Genomic DNA, 14,913 nt, shown 5'->3' with positions numbered 1-14,913 from the left:
GCAATGGCTAGACAAGTTAATTTGGTGATCTGGAATGTTAGGGGTCTGAACCATGTTGTTAAGAGGAAGAAGGTACTAACCCATCTCAAACAATTAAAGGCAGAAATTGTGTTTCTGCAGGAAACCCACTTGCAATCTACTGAGCACTCTAAATTTTTTCCAAATGGGCAGAGCTGTGTTTTCATTCTACCTTCCAGGCTAGGGCAAGGGGGGTGGCCATTCTTATGTCTAGGGATGTACTGTTTGAACCAACTCACGTCATGGCTGACAGAGATGGCAGGCTTTTCATTGTCTCTGGGAAACTTTTTGATACCAGTGTTGTCCTAGTTAACATTTATGCTCCAAATGCAAATGATGTTACCTTCTTTGAAAAAATTTTTTCTAAGCTTCCCGAGTTGGACTCACGTTATCTAATCATGGGCAGGGACTTCAATTGCTGGCTTGATCCAGTACTAGATCGCTCTTCCTCCAAGCCAACTACGAGGACTAAGTCAGCCTCGTACATACAATCATTTCTGTTAGAAGGTGGAATCTCCAACATTTGGTGCCATCTTCATCCTGATGATAGGGCATATTCCCAGTGGTGGGCACACTTCCGATAATCCGATAACAGATAATTATCGAAGATAATGTTTTCGTTATCGGATTATCTTTTTAGATAACTTTAAAAACCATTATCGGACTAATTATCTTCCGATGAATTGTCCTTCGATAACTTTTAGACCGATAACACAGTAAACCCAGCTAAACAACAGCCAACATTTTTAAAATCAGTTGAGACCTACCTGTTAAAAGTTTCCTAACAGATGTATAAAATTTCTACCCTCTGCAAACAGTAGAGAGATACTTCCAGGAAAAAACACTGTACCTCTGCAGGCAAAGGAGAACTAGTCTCACAAAAAAAAACAAAAAAAAAAAACATTTCCTTTAACACCATACTGGTATGCTGGCAATATCACCCAAGTCATCCAGAGGCATACATTTTTAACTTATTTAAGTTATTTAAAATTACTGTCATGTCTGAAGTTTTATAAAGTGAAAATATCAGATATATGTTTTAGTTTTAAAATAATGTGCTAATTTTTAAGGTTTTGTGAGCACATGCTGAGTCCAGCAGTGCATTATGGATAGGACAGGGTGTTCACAACAGGACAAATGCATTTCAGACACTCTGTTCAGGCTTGACGGACAGCAGCATTAAACTCTAGTGCCTAAAACTCTCGTGAATATATTCTCTGGGTTTATAGACGTTATTGTATTTGCGTTTGTTAAATTCCACGCATCTTAAATGTAGTAGACGGATTATCAGGGATTTTGTTTTGGAAAGATTTCAAGGCCTCTACTGCCATCTACTGGCCAGTGGTGTTCATGGCAGTATTTTTTTTTTACAAATTAAGTTTAAAAACAAAACAACAACAAAAAAAACATTACAAGACAGCTCTGCGGTGTTTGCACAGGCACAGTGCGAGCGGTTGGACACTGGTAGCTCTGCAGCAGCAGGATACCGTCACGACGGCCGACCAGAATAATATCAAACAGGTTTGATTTTCATTCGACCATACGATCGGCGATCAGGAGGTGGTCGTCAGATGTTAAACGCAGCTTGTTACTCCATGTACACTACACGATGCAGGACGCGCGATTAACATAATGAATCACATAATGAATGATTGAACCAATCAGTGTTTAGCAGAGGCACATTTTACCCAGAATCCTTTGCGATCTGTCTGTGTGTGTTACAAAACCTCAGAATTAGTGCATTATTCAACATTAAAAGATATATGTTACATTTTAACTTTGTACAAATGACAAAATTGACATTAATGGAATTATTCTATCAGTATTCACACAAAACCATAAGTCAGGATGCCTTTATTTTTCAAGACCTCCGCCTAACCGGAGCATTGTGATTGGTAGAGAGGTGACTTTGTGACTGCTTTCAGGGTGCTTCAGCTGTGAAGCTTGCAGCAGGGGGCAGCATGTTCAAACATAGAAATGCTGACTCATTGTTTGAGTCTTATATCGCTTCCAAAAGCGATCGTGGTGTTAAAACTCAAATTCAGCTTGTTAGTAGTTGCAAATGTACCAGAAACAACACTGGAATTTATCGGTTATCTGTAACTTTTGATACATTTTTGGGTGGTTTATCTTTATCAAAGATAACTTTTCAGTTATCTGATTATCTGTTATCGAAGTTAATTTTTTGGTTATCTGTGCCCACCACTGCATATTCCTTCTTCTCCCCCATGCACAATATGTTGACCAGGCTAGACCATTTTTGTGGATGACAAAATTGTTCCCCAAGTCAGCTCATGTGACTATCAGAGTATAGTTATCTCTGACCATGTTCCTTTAACAATGTCAGTGAATTTCCCCGGGATCCCAAACCCCTCAAGACATTGGCGATTTAATTCTACACTACTCTCAGATGATAGCTTTATCAAGTTTATAGAGGAACATATCTCTCTATTTCTTGAAACTAACAACACTCCTGACATATCTGCACTCTGAGTCTGGGAAGCACTCAAAGCCTATTTGAGAGGCCAAATTATTTCATTTACAGCAAACTTGAAAAGAAAATCCCGGAAAGAACAATCGGACCTCCTATCTGAAATCCATAACACTGACAAGGAATATGCGAAACACCAAACTCCTGAGCTTTATAACAAAAAGATTGAACTCAAAGCCAGATTTGACCTCTTGACAACCTACCAAACACAAAACATTCTCCTGAAAAATAATTGCACATTGTATGAACACGGGGAGAAATCGGGGAAATTACTCGCTAACTTGCTAAGGGGACGCAGACCCAAACAACACATAGCAGCCATCCACTCTGAAAATGGGGAAATTACTTCCAACCCCAGTGAGATCAACACTACGTTCAGAAATTTTTACTCCAGTTTATATTCCTCTGAATTTGATGGAGATGAGGTTAGTATTAGCACTTTTCTCGACTCACTGCCTATTCCCTCTGTTCCCGTAGACCTCATTGAGAAGCTAGAGGCTCCTATATCCCAAGCAGAAATAACCCAGGCCATCTCTTTGATGCAGTCTGGGAAGACACCGGGACCTGACGATTTTCCCACTGAATTTTTTAAACAGTTTTCCAAACCCCTTTCATCGCAATTTGCAACGGTCCTACATGAATCACACCAGCATGGCTCACTTCCACCATCACTAGCTGAGACTTTCATATCATTTATCACAAAGAAAGGAAAAGACACAGCTGACTGCGCCTCCTTTCATCCTATTTCACTCCCTAATACGGATGCCAAAATTCTAGCAAAAGCCCTGGCTCTCAGATTAGAAGAGGCCCTCCCTCATATAATATCCACTGATCAGACTGGCTTTATCAAAAGCCGCCATGCTTTTTTTAATATCAGACGCCTTCTTGATGTGCTATATACGCCCTCCCGAGACAAAACTCCGGAATGCATTGTTTCTGTTGATGCGGAGAAAGCATTCGATCGTGTCGAGTGGAAATATCTGTTTTCAGCATTACGTAAATTTGGTTTTGGTCCCATGTTTGTAGGCTGGATTCAGTTGCTCTACGCCGCCCCTACTGCAACTGTGTGGACGAATGGCATAACATCCCAACCGTTCGCATTAGGCCGTGGAACAAGACAGCATTGTCCTTTGAGCCCGATCCTATTTGATTTAGCAATAGAGCCACTTGCAATCGTGCTCAGAAACAGCATTAACATCCCAGGCATCCATAGGTGCGGCGTGGAGCATAAAGTCTCTCTTTACGCTGACGATCTCTTGCTGTATATCTCTGACCCAATTAATTCTCTGGCCACGGTGTTGTCTCTTTTTGAAGAATTCGGACATATGTCCAGCTACAAAATTAACATCCACAAGACAAAGCTTTTTCCAATAAATGACGAGGCCCTGGCTGCTGATTACAGTAGCACCCCTCTTAAAATTGAGAAACAGCAGTTTACTTATTTAGGATTAGAGATCACCCGTAAATTTAAGGACCTATTCCGTGAAAATTTCATAACTCTCCACAATCAGGTGAGAACGTCTCTACAACAATGGTCACTCCTTTCACTGACAGTAGCCGGTTGTATAAATTCCGTAAAAATGAACATACTGCCTAAGTTTATGTACTTATTCCAATCTCTACCTATATTTGTTCCCAAATCCTTTTTTACTTTGTTGGATTCGACTATTTCTTCATACATCTGGCAGAATAAGAAACCCAGAGTAAGCAAAGCTGTGCTCCAATGTTTGAAGATCAACGGAGGCATGGGACTACCTAATATGTGCTCCTACTATTGGGCAGCAAATATTCGTTCTCTCACCTTTTGGTATAAATACAATCTTTGATCTAATGGCCCGGAATGGTTAACAGTTGAGTTGAACTCAGTCCAAAACATATCACTCTCTGCGTTGCTTGGTGCCCCACTTAATTATCCAATACCCAAACAAATAAAAAATCCAGTAGTACGCTCCGCTCTGAAGGTGTGGACTCAGTTTAGGAGGGCATTTAGTCTTGCCGAAATTTCCATGCTCAGCCCTGTTGCATCCAATCCCCTTTTTACCCCATCTCAGTGTGATACCTCCTTCACGGACTGGCATAAAAAGGGCATCATTTCACTCTCACATCTATTCAAGGGCAGCAGTTTTTCTTCTTTTGACGAACTCTCTGAGAAATTCCACTTGCCCAAAACGCACTTTTTTCGTTATTTACAGGTCAGAGATTTTATGCGATGTACCTTATCATGCTTTCCCAATAAATCGGGTGCTAATCCAATTGACACATTTCTCTCCTTTAATCCAACCTTGAAGGGCACACTCTCTAAACTGTACCGGAACATTATCGCACTCTCGCATTTGACACTAGACAGGACCAGAAAGGTGTGGGAACACGACCTAGGATGCTCGATATCCGCCGACCGCTGGGACTTGATCCTAAACTCGATTCATAAATCGTCACTGTGTGTAAGACACTGCCTAATGCAATTTAAAGTGGTTCATAGAGCTCACAGATCAAAGGCTGAATTAGCTAGCATATATCGCGACGTTACCCCCACCTGTGTCAAATGTAAATTAGGTGATGCTGCCCTCTTCCACATGTATTGGTTATGCCCCCACTTACAAATCTTTTGGAGTGAGATTTTTCACACTCTTTCAAATATCCTGAAGCGTGAACTCTACCCAAATCCTATGATGGCCTTATTTGGTACCTTTGGACCTGACGACCCCCGACTGACTTCTGCAGAGCGCCACATGGTCTCCTTCTCCCTCCTGTTGGCCAAGCGGGCCATTCTGTTTAGGTGGAAGGAGGCGACCTCGCCCACACACACTCAATGGCTGAGGGACATTATGCGCTGTCTTGCTCTAGAAAAGATGCGTTTTTCATTTAAAGGCACTGAGGGCAAATTCTATAAGACTTGGGGATCCTTTCTGACCTACTTTCATGACTTGCACGTGTTGTAAAATACGACTGTGGAATAGGCCCCTGACATTTGAGTAGCTCAAGATCTGAAGAACGACAAGCCTGCTGACTACTGTGTGTGCCTTAGCTGTGTTTCTTTGGGGTGGGGGGGCAGGTTCAACGTTCTACCTCTATCTTGATATGATCAAGATGAGTCGTTATACTTTCCTACACGGGTGTTTGCATAATATATGGGAGGGTAGATCATATAACTGTACTTTCCATACTGGTACCTGCCTAATACCGGAATGATATGTTCTGTTGTTATTATTGTTATTATATTTGTAATATACAGTTCCAAGGTGCAACTGCTGCCTTTTTTTTATGTGTGTATATATATATATATATATATATATATATATATGAGGGCTGTCCGTAAAGTATAGGTCCTTTTTACTTTTTTCAAAAACTATATGGATTTCATTCATATGTTTTACGTCAGACATGCTTGAACCCTTGTGCGCATGCGTGAGTTTTTCCACGCCTGTCGGTGACGTCATTCGCCTGTGAGCACTCCTTGTGGGAGGAGTCGTCCAGCCCCTCGTCGGAATTCCTTTGTCTGAGAAGTTGCTGAGAGACTGGCGCTTTGTTTGATCAAAATTTTTTCTAAACCTGTGAGACACATCGAAGTGGACATGGTTCGAAAAATTAAGCTGGTCTTCAGTGAAAATTTTAACAGCTGATGAGAGATTTTGAGGTGATTCTGTCGCTTTAAGGACTTTTCACGGTGCGAGACATCGCGCAGCGCTCTCAGGCGGCGTCATCAGCCTGTTTCAAGCTTAAAACCTCCACAATTCAGGCTCTGTTGATCCAGGACGTCGTGAGAGAACAGAGAAGTTTCAGAAGAAGTCGGTTTCAGCATTTTATCCGGATATTCCACTGTTAAAGGAGATTTTTTTCAATCAATCAATCAATCAATTTTTTTATATAGCGCCAAATCACAACAAACAGTTGCCCCAAGGCGCTTTATATTGTAAGGCAAGGCCATACAATAATTATGTAAAACCCCAACGGTCAAAACGACCCCCTGTGAGCAAGCACTTGGCTACAGTGGGAAGGAAAAACTCCCTTTTAACAGGAAGAAACCTCCAGCAGAACCAGGCTCAGGGAGGGGCAGTCTTCTGCTGGGACTGGTTGGGGCTGAGGGAGAGAACCAGGAAAAAGACATGCTGTGGAGGGGAGCAGAGATCGATCACTAATGATTAAATGCAGAGTGGTGCATACAGAGCAAAAAGAGAAAGAAACAGTGCATCATGGGAACCCCCCAGCAGTCTACGTCTATAGCAGCATAACTAAGGGATGGTTCAGGGTCACCTGATCCAGCCCTAACTATAAGCTTTAGCAAAAGGAACGTTTTAAGCCTAATCTTAAAAGTAGAGAGCTCAAAAGCCGCCTGGATTTTACAAATGGTTATCAACACGGAGGTGTTTTTCCTGTGCCGCCGCGCCGCGTCGGCTGCATCCCGACGCGCGGACCCATCCGCACGTCTTTCATTAAAAAAATCTCCTTTAACAGTGGAATATCCGGATAAAATGCTGAAACCGACTTCTTCTGAAACGTCTCTGTTCTCTCACGATGTCCTGGATCAATAGAGCCTGAAATGTGGAGGTTTTAAGCTTGAAACAGGCTGATGACGCTGCCTGAGAGCGCTGAGCGACGTCTCGCACCGTGAAAAGTCCTTAAAGCGACAGAATCACCTCAAAATCTCTCATCAGCTGTTAAACTTTTCACTTAAAACCAGCTTAATTTTTCGAACCATGTCCACTTCGATGTGTCTCACAGGTTTAGAAAAAATTTTGATCAAACAAAGCGCCAGTCTCTCAGCAACTTCTCAGACAAAGGAATTCCGACAAGGGGCTGGACGACTCCTCCCACAAGGAGTGCTCACAGGCGAATGACGTCACCGACAGGCATGGAAAAACTCACGCATGCGCACGAGGGTTCAAGCATGTCTGACGTAAAAACATATGAATGAAATCCATATAGTTTTTGAAAAAAATAAAAAGGACCTATACTTTACGGACAGTCCTCGTATATATATATATATATGTAAGTGTGTGTATGTATGTGTATGTATATGTATACATATATATGTTCGCTTTGGGAAATTTAATAAAAAGATTTTGAAAAGAAGTATGACGTCAGCCATGCAAGGGCACTCCCAGTAATCCCAAACTGATGTTCCAGCCTATCATGTAGAATATGATGATCCACGGTATCAAACGCAGCACTGAGATCTAACAGCACCAGAACCGTAGTGGTGTCCGAATCCATTGTAAGCAGAAGATCATTCATCACTTTACTGAGAGCTGTCCCTGTGGAATGATATTTTCTAAAAGCAGACTGTAGTGGCTCAAAGAGATTTTTCTCAGTAAGATAGTCCATGAGCTGCAGTGACACCACTTTTTCCAGAATTTTAGAGCAAAATGATAGATTTGATATCGGCTATTAGTTTTTCAATACACTAGGGTCAAGATTAGTTTTCTTAAGTAATGGTTTAATCACTGCAGATTTGAAATATTTAGGAACAGATCGAGAAGTTAAAGAAAGATTAATAATTTCCAGCACAGTCGGCCCAAGAGTGGGCCACAGGTCCTTAAACAGTTTTGTTGGTATAGGATCAAATAAGCAGGTTGTGCTTTTTGTTGACGTTACGAGTTTCGTCAGCATGCCTAGTGAGATACTATCAAATTCTGTAAATCTAGGTAATACCTCAGTAATGGCGCCCACCTATTGAGGTGGGCCCTCAATAGCAGGGTGTAGTAGCTGGGTTAAGGCATGCTGGGATATCTTTAACCTAATGTCTTCTGTTTTCTTCTCAAAGTAATCCAGGAAATCTTGTGCTGTAAAAGGAGAACGAACTACAAGTGGTTGTCCATGAATAAGTGTTGCCGCAGTGTCACTCCGTGTTGCCGCCGTGTCACTCTACGCGCTGCATATCTGCCGTTAACCACTGATATCCGCAACTGACGGAGATTTGTGACTTGACAGCGGACTGGGGCAGTGTGTAAAACAGATATATATCGTGCCTAACACGTCCACATCACAAACTAAAATATGTTGTAGCGAATACATACAAATTGGCCACGAATAAAGTGTTTTTATTACATCTGCTTTGCAGCTGATTTGCAGACAATCTGTGAATGCATAACAAACACGTCACGTAAACCCAAAGTGTGACAGAAAGTGACATACCTGCCAGTCAGTGCCGGTCCGGCTGTGTAAATCCACAAAGACGTAATAGCTGCTGCAATCCAGGACTTTTATTTAACACCAACAAAAGGAAGAGTTGCTGTTTACCCACAACTCACTCAAAAAAACAAAAAAAAAAACAAAAACAAAACACCATCTCACACCCCAAGCGGCTTCCCCACTCCCGCTCCCCAAACTCATGAACAGTTAACCCTCGCATGACAACACTCTGTGATCAACTTGTCCAAGTCCAGCAAATGCTCCACAGGCTGTATTGTTGGTGTGATGAATAGTGATGCCGACGGCCCGAGTGCGCTTCTTTTATGACCGCAATGCAGATGCCGTGCACGCGTAACACGTGCGCGATGCATTCATAATACACCCGTAATACTGTCATGATAATCTCAATGTGTCGGATCAGTTTCCGCTGTCTCCTGGGCTGTTGGGAGCTTCGGGAGGGCCACGAAGTGGGCCGCCTTGGAGAATCGGTCCACTATCGTGAGGATGGTGGTGTTACCCTGGGACGGTGGGAGGCCCGTGACAAAATCCAGGCCGATGTGGGACCAGGGGCGATGAGGCACAGGCAGCGGCTGGAGTAGTCCTGATGCCCTGCGATGGTCAGCCTTGCCCCTGGCGCAGGTGGTGCAGGCCTGGATATAATCCCGGACGTCGGCCTCTAGGGACGCCCACCAGAAGCGCTGCCGGACAACTGCCACGGTTCTTCGCACCCCTGGATGACAGGAGAGCTTGGAGCCGTGACAGAAGTCCAGGACTGCAGCCCTAGCTTCTGGTGGGACGTATAGTTTGTTCTTCGGCCCAGTTCCGGGGTCCGGGCTTCGTGCCAGGGCCTCCCGGATGGTTCTCTCTACGTCCCAGGTGAGGGTGGCCACGATAGTGGACTCCGGGATGATGGGTTCCGGTGGATCCGACAACTCCGCCTTGACTTCATCTTCATGTACCCGGGACAGGGCATCCGATCTCTGGTTTTTGGTCCCGGGACGGTAGGTGATCCGGAAGTCAAAATGGCCGAAGAACAGTGACCAGCAGGCTTGCCTGGGGTTCAGCCGCTTGGCGGTCCTGATATACTCCAGGTTCCGGTGGTCAGTGAAAACCGTGAATGGCACGGACGTTCCCTCCAACAGATGTCTCCACTCTTCAAGAGCCTCTTTCACCGCAAGGAGTTCTCGATTGCCGACGTCATAGTTACGTTCGGCCGGGGTCAACCTGCGGGAAAAATAGGCACACGGGTGAAGGACCTTATCGGTCTTCCCGCTCTGGGAAAGCACAGCTCCTATCCCTGAGTCCGAGGCGTCCACTTCAACCACTAACTGGCGACTAGGATCGGGCTGCACCAGAACGGGTGCAGACGAGAAGCGCCGTTTCAACTCCTTGAACGCGGCATCGCAACGATCCGACCAGGTGAAGGGGACTTTTGGTGAGGTCAGGGCTGTCAGGGGGCTAACTACCTGACTGTAGCCCTTAATGAACCTCCTGTAGAAATTTGCAAAGCCGAGGAACTGTTGCAGCTTCCTACGGCTAGTGGGTTGGGGCCAGTCTCTCACCGCCGCAACCTTGGCCGGATCAGGAGCGACGGAATTGGGGGAGATGATAAACCCCAGGAAGGACAAAGATGTGCGGTGAAACTCACACTTCTCGCCCTTCACAAACAGCCGGTTCTCCAACAACCGCTGCAGGACCTGACGTACATGCCGGACATGAGTCTCAGGATCCGGAGAAAAGATGAGTATATCGTCTAGATATACGAAGACGAATCGGTGCAGGAAATCCCGCAAGACATCATTAACTAATGCTTGGAACGTCGCGGGGGCGTTTGTGAGGCCAAACGGCATGACCAGGTACTCAAAGTGACCTAAGGGGGTGTTAAATGCCGTCTTCCACTCGTCTCCCTTCTGGATCCGAACCAGGTGATACGCATTTCTAAGATCTAGCTTAGTGAATATTTGGGCTCCATGCAGGGGCGTGAACACTGAATCCAACAGGGGCAACGGGTATCGATTACGAACCGTGATTTCGTTCAGCCCCCTATAATCAATGCATGGACGAAGTCCGCCGTCTTTTTTACCCACAAAAAAGAAACCTGCACCCATCGGGGAGGTGGAATTCCGGATCAACCCAGCGGCTAAAGAGTCCCGGATGTAGGTCTCCATTGATTCGCGCTCAGGTCGTGAGAGGTTGTACAGCCTGCTGGACGGGAACTCAACTCCTGGAACCAAATCAATGGCACAATCGTACGGACGGTGGGGGGGAAGGGTGAGTGCCAGATCCTTACTGAACACATCCACAAGGTCATGGTACTCCACCGGCACCGTCCCTAGATTGGGCGGGACTCTGACCTCCTCCTTAGCCTGGGAACCAGGAGGAACCGAGGAACCTAAACATACCCGATGGCAGGTCTCGCTCCACTGAACCACTACCCCGGACGGCCAATCGATCCGGGGATTGTGTTTTAACATCCAGGGGAACCCTAGAATCACACGGGAGGTGGTAGGAGTCACAAAAAACTCGATCTCCTCCCGGTGATTTCCTGACACCACCAGAGTTACTGGTGGTGTCTTATGTGTGATCGGAGGGAGTAGGGAGCCATCTAGTGCCAGCACCTGCACAGGCGAGGTAAGCGCCACCAGAGGGAGCCCTATCTCCCTGGCCCATCTGCTGTCTAACAGATTCCCTTCAGAGCCCGTGTCCACCAGTGCTGGGGCCTTCAGGGTTAACTCCTCATAAAGGATTGTAACTGGGAGTCGTGTGGCAATATGGGTATGTCCCACGTGAATGTTTTGACCCACCCCTAACCCAGTTTCTAGGGGCGGGCGTTGGTGTTTTAACCGCTCGGGGCAGTCCCTCACTTGATGCTCTATTGAGCCACAAACAAAGCACGCTTCGCGGGCCAGCCTCCTCTTGTTTATCTGGTGCCCTAAATGTGGCCCTGCTCGTGTCCATAGCTTCATCAGCAGGGGGAGCTGTAACCACACGGAGCGTAGAGGCCGTGGAGCGTGGGGAGGGCGGAACTCGGTCAGAACCGGAAGGGAGAGGGACGGCGCGTGCCCGGCCACGCCCTTCGTCTCGTTCCCGACGGCGTTCTTCTAACCGATTGTCTAATCGTATAACGAGATCAATAAGCCCGTCTAAATCCCGCGGTTCGTCCTTGGCCACCAGGAGCTCCTTCAGGACCAACGACAGTCCGTTTACGAAGGCGGCACGGAGGGCAGTGTTATTCCAGCCGGACCTCGCAGCCGCGATGTGGAAGTCGACTGCATAAACAGCTGCGCTCCGGCGCCCCTGTCTCATTGACAGCAGCACGGCTGAAGCGGTCTCTCCTCTATTTGGGTGATCGAACACTGTTCTGAACTCCCTCACAAACCCATCATATATCAGAAGGAGCCGTGAATTTTGCTCCCAAAGCGCTGTAGCCCAAGCGCGTGCCTTGCCGCGAAGCAGATTAATTACATAAGCTATCTTACTAGCATCAGTCGCGTACATGACGGGACGTTGTGCGAAGACGAGCGAACACTGCATAAGAAAGTCCACGCATGTCTCCACACAACCCCCGTACGGCTCTGGAGGGCTTATGTATGCTTCAGGGGAAGGTGGGAGGGGTCGTTGAACGACCTGTGGAACGTCACTGTTGCGCACAGGATCGACAGGAGGGGGAGCCGCAGCAGCGCCCTGAGGGCGCGCTTCCACCTGCGTGGCGAGAGCCTCCACCCTGCGGTTAAGGAGGATGTTCTGCTCGGTCATCAGATCCAGCTGAGCCGTAAAAGCGGTGAGGATTCGCTGCAACTCACCGATCATTCCTCCTGCAGACGCCTGTGCGCCCTGCTCTTCCATTGGCCGTTCAACAGCCGGTTGACACCCCACGGGGTCCGTCATGGTGGCCAAGATATCCTGTTGGGAAAGTGTAGGTACACGGACCCACAACAGGGGGCGCAAATGAACGGACAATGGAGTAGGTCAAATAACAACACTTTACTGTTGTGAATGTGCACAACAAATACAACAGATTGCAACAATAGACAAGAGTCAATTCACAAAGGTGTCGTGTGGGCAGGCTCGAAGATAGGAGATGCCTGTCCAAAGCAGAACCGGAACCACACGATTTCCTCCGCCACCAGACCCCGGGAATACTGGAGCCGCCAAGTCCCGAACTCCCAGGTGGCCACTGCCTCCGCGTGTCGGACCTGGTACTGCTGGCGAGGAACAAAAAAGCAATTAACTGAGGATGCGTTTGCACCCAGGAATCAGTTCGGCAGGAAAGCTACCTCCACCTCTTGTTGGAAAAGCAGTCCACAATATAATGCACAAAGTCACAAAGGATACTGTCAAAACAGTCAGCTGAGGTACGTTACCTTCCAGGTAGAACGATATCTCGGCAAAGAGGTGGAGACGTCGTCCTGCTGATGTACCCCTGCTGATCAGGTGATTGGTAACAGCTGTTGCAGGTGATGTGTGACAGCTGTCACCCTGGCTGCTCCTGTGAGGCGGCTGCGCCCTCTGGTGCCTGGAGCCCGCACTCCAGAAAGGGCGCCCTCTGGTGGTGGGCCAGCAGTACCTCCTCTTCTGGCGGCCCACACAACAGTTATGAGTGAATTCCACCAGTACCACAACATCCCAGAGGACGTAGCAAGAACACTGGGCTCTCTGTGGATTACCAGCCTGCCCAGCAGGTGGAAAAGGCAGCGTAGAGACAGAAAGCAGAAGCGAGGATGTCGGTCCGGCTCCGATGCTAGGCTACATAAACAACCTCACAGGCCAGCATTACCGAGCCTCTTCCTCTCAAACGCCAGATCCATTACCCACAAAATGGACGAACTGGAGTTACAGATGGCCACAAACAGCTTTGCGCGGAACTGCAGCGTTATTTTCATCACGGAGACGTGACTTCACCCGCTGATCCCTGATGCTGCAGTTGAGCTAGCAGGCTGCACGCTACACCAACAGGACAGAACCAGTGATTCGGGTAAGTGCAGAGGTGGAGGGCTCTGTGTTTATGTGAACCGCGAGTGGTGCTGTAGCAGCAGGGTCATTGACTCTCACTATTCTCCTGATTTAGAGGTGCAGTCTCGTGCAGACCTTTTTATCTCCCAAGGGACTTCACAGTAGTCGTTGTGTTTGCTGTTTACATCCCACCCAATGCTAACATTAGCACCGCCCTTAAGGGGCTTTCACAGTGGCGTATTCGTAGAGCTGCTCATTGCAGCGTTGTGTTTCATTTAAATATGCCCGAAATATTATAAGGAGTCTGATAGAGGAGAGAGAGCAGTTTTACACTCTCTCTCAGAGAGAGAGAGAGAGAGAGAGAGAGAGAGAGTGAGAGAGAGCGCTTTTATGAAATGATGCGACACAGTGAAACAGTTATATAATTAGTCCAGTATGATAAAGTGAAGCAACGATCTTGCAGTATCTGTATCTATATAGCTCCAGAAGAACAACAGGGAGATGTGAAGTGGCGCACAGTACCGTGTTTAAGCGTGGGCGGGCTCACAATAGCGGACAGTAGCACGGCGCTGCGTGTACTCACGTGAAGGCTCCATGCTGTGCTGTACGCCGAAGAAAATTAAACAGGTTTAATTTCTTCCATCCTACGCGGGTAGCCCTCAACATACTGCTACGTATCGAGAAAAAAACTCCTCGTGAAGTGGGCGGAGAGCTGCTCATTACAGCATAGATGATACGCTGTAATGAGCAGCTCCATGAATACGCCACTGTAAAAGCCCCTTTAGCCTCTTGCTTGCTTGTGTAAATAAACAGCAGCTGGCCCATCCGCATGGTGTTTGTATTGTTGCTGGTGACTTCAACCAAGCATGTTTAAAGACTGTGCTCCCTAAGTTCGCCCAGTACGTGAAGTGTGTCACCAGAGGGGAAAATACTTTGGACCATGTCTACTCAAACATAAAACATGCATACAAAGTCACTCCCCTCCCCCATTTCGCTGGATCAGACCATCTCTGCCTGTCCCTCACCCCCACCTACACCCCCCTGCTGAGGCGAACAAAGCCACAATGAAAAACTATCCAAACCTGACCTGAGGGAGCGTTCTCCCAGCTACAGGACTGCTTCTCATGGACTGTATGGGATTTATTTTCCAGCCACAACCTGCAGGACTTCACTGACACCGTACTTGCTTACATTAAGAACTGTGTTGACACTGTCATCGTCAACAAAAGGGTCAGGCTTTTTCCAAACCAGAAACCCTGGATGAACAGTGCAGTCCGGTCCCTATTAAAAAGCCGCAACACCGCCTTTAAATCAGGGGACAG

The sequence above is a fragment of the Thalassophryne amazonica genome, chromosome 2 (genome assembly GCF_902500255.1).
Source record: "Thalassophryne amazonica chromosome 2, fThaAma1.1, whole genome shotgun sequence".
Lineage (NCBI taxonomy): Eukaryota > Metazoa > Chordata > Actinopteri > Batrachoidiformes > Batrachoididae > Thalassophryne > Thalassophryne amazonica.
The sequence above is the reverse complement of the archived record's forward strand: the minus strand, read 5'-3'. Positions refer to the sequence as shown.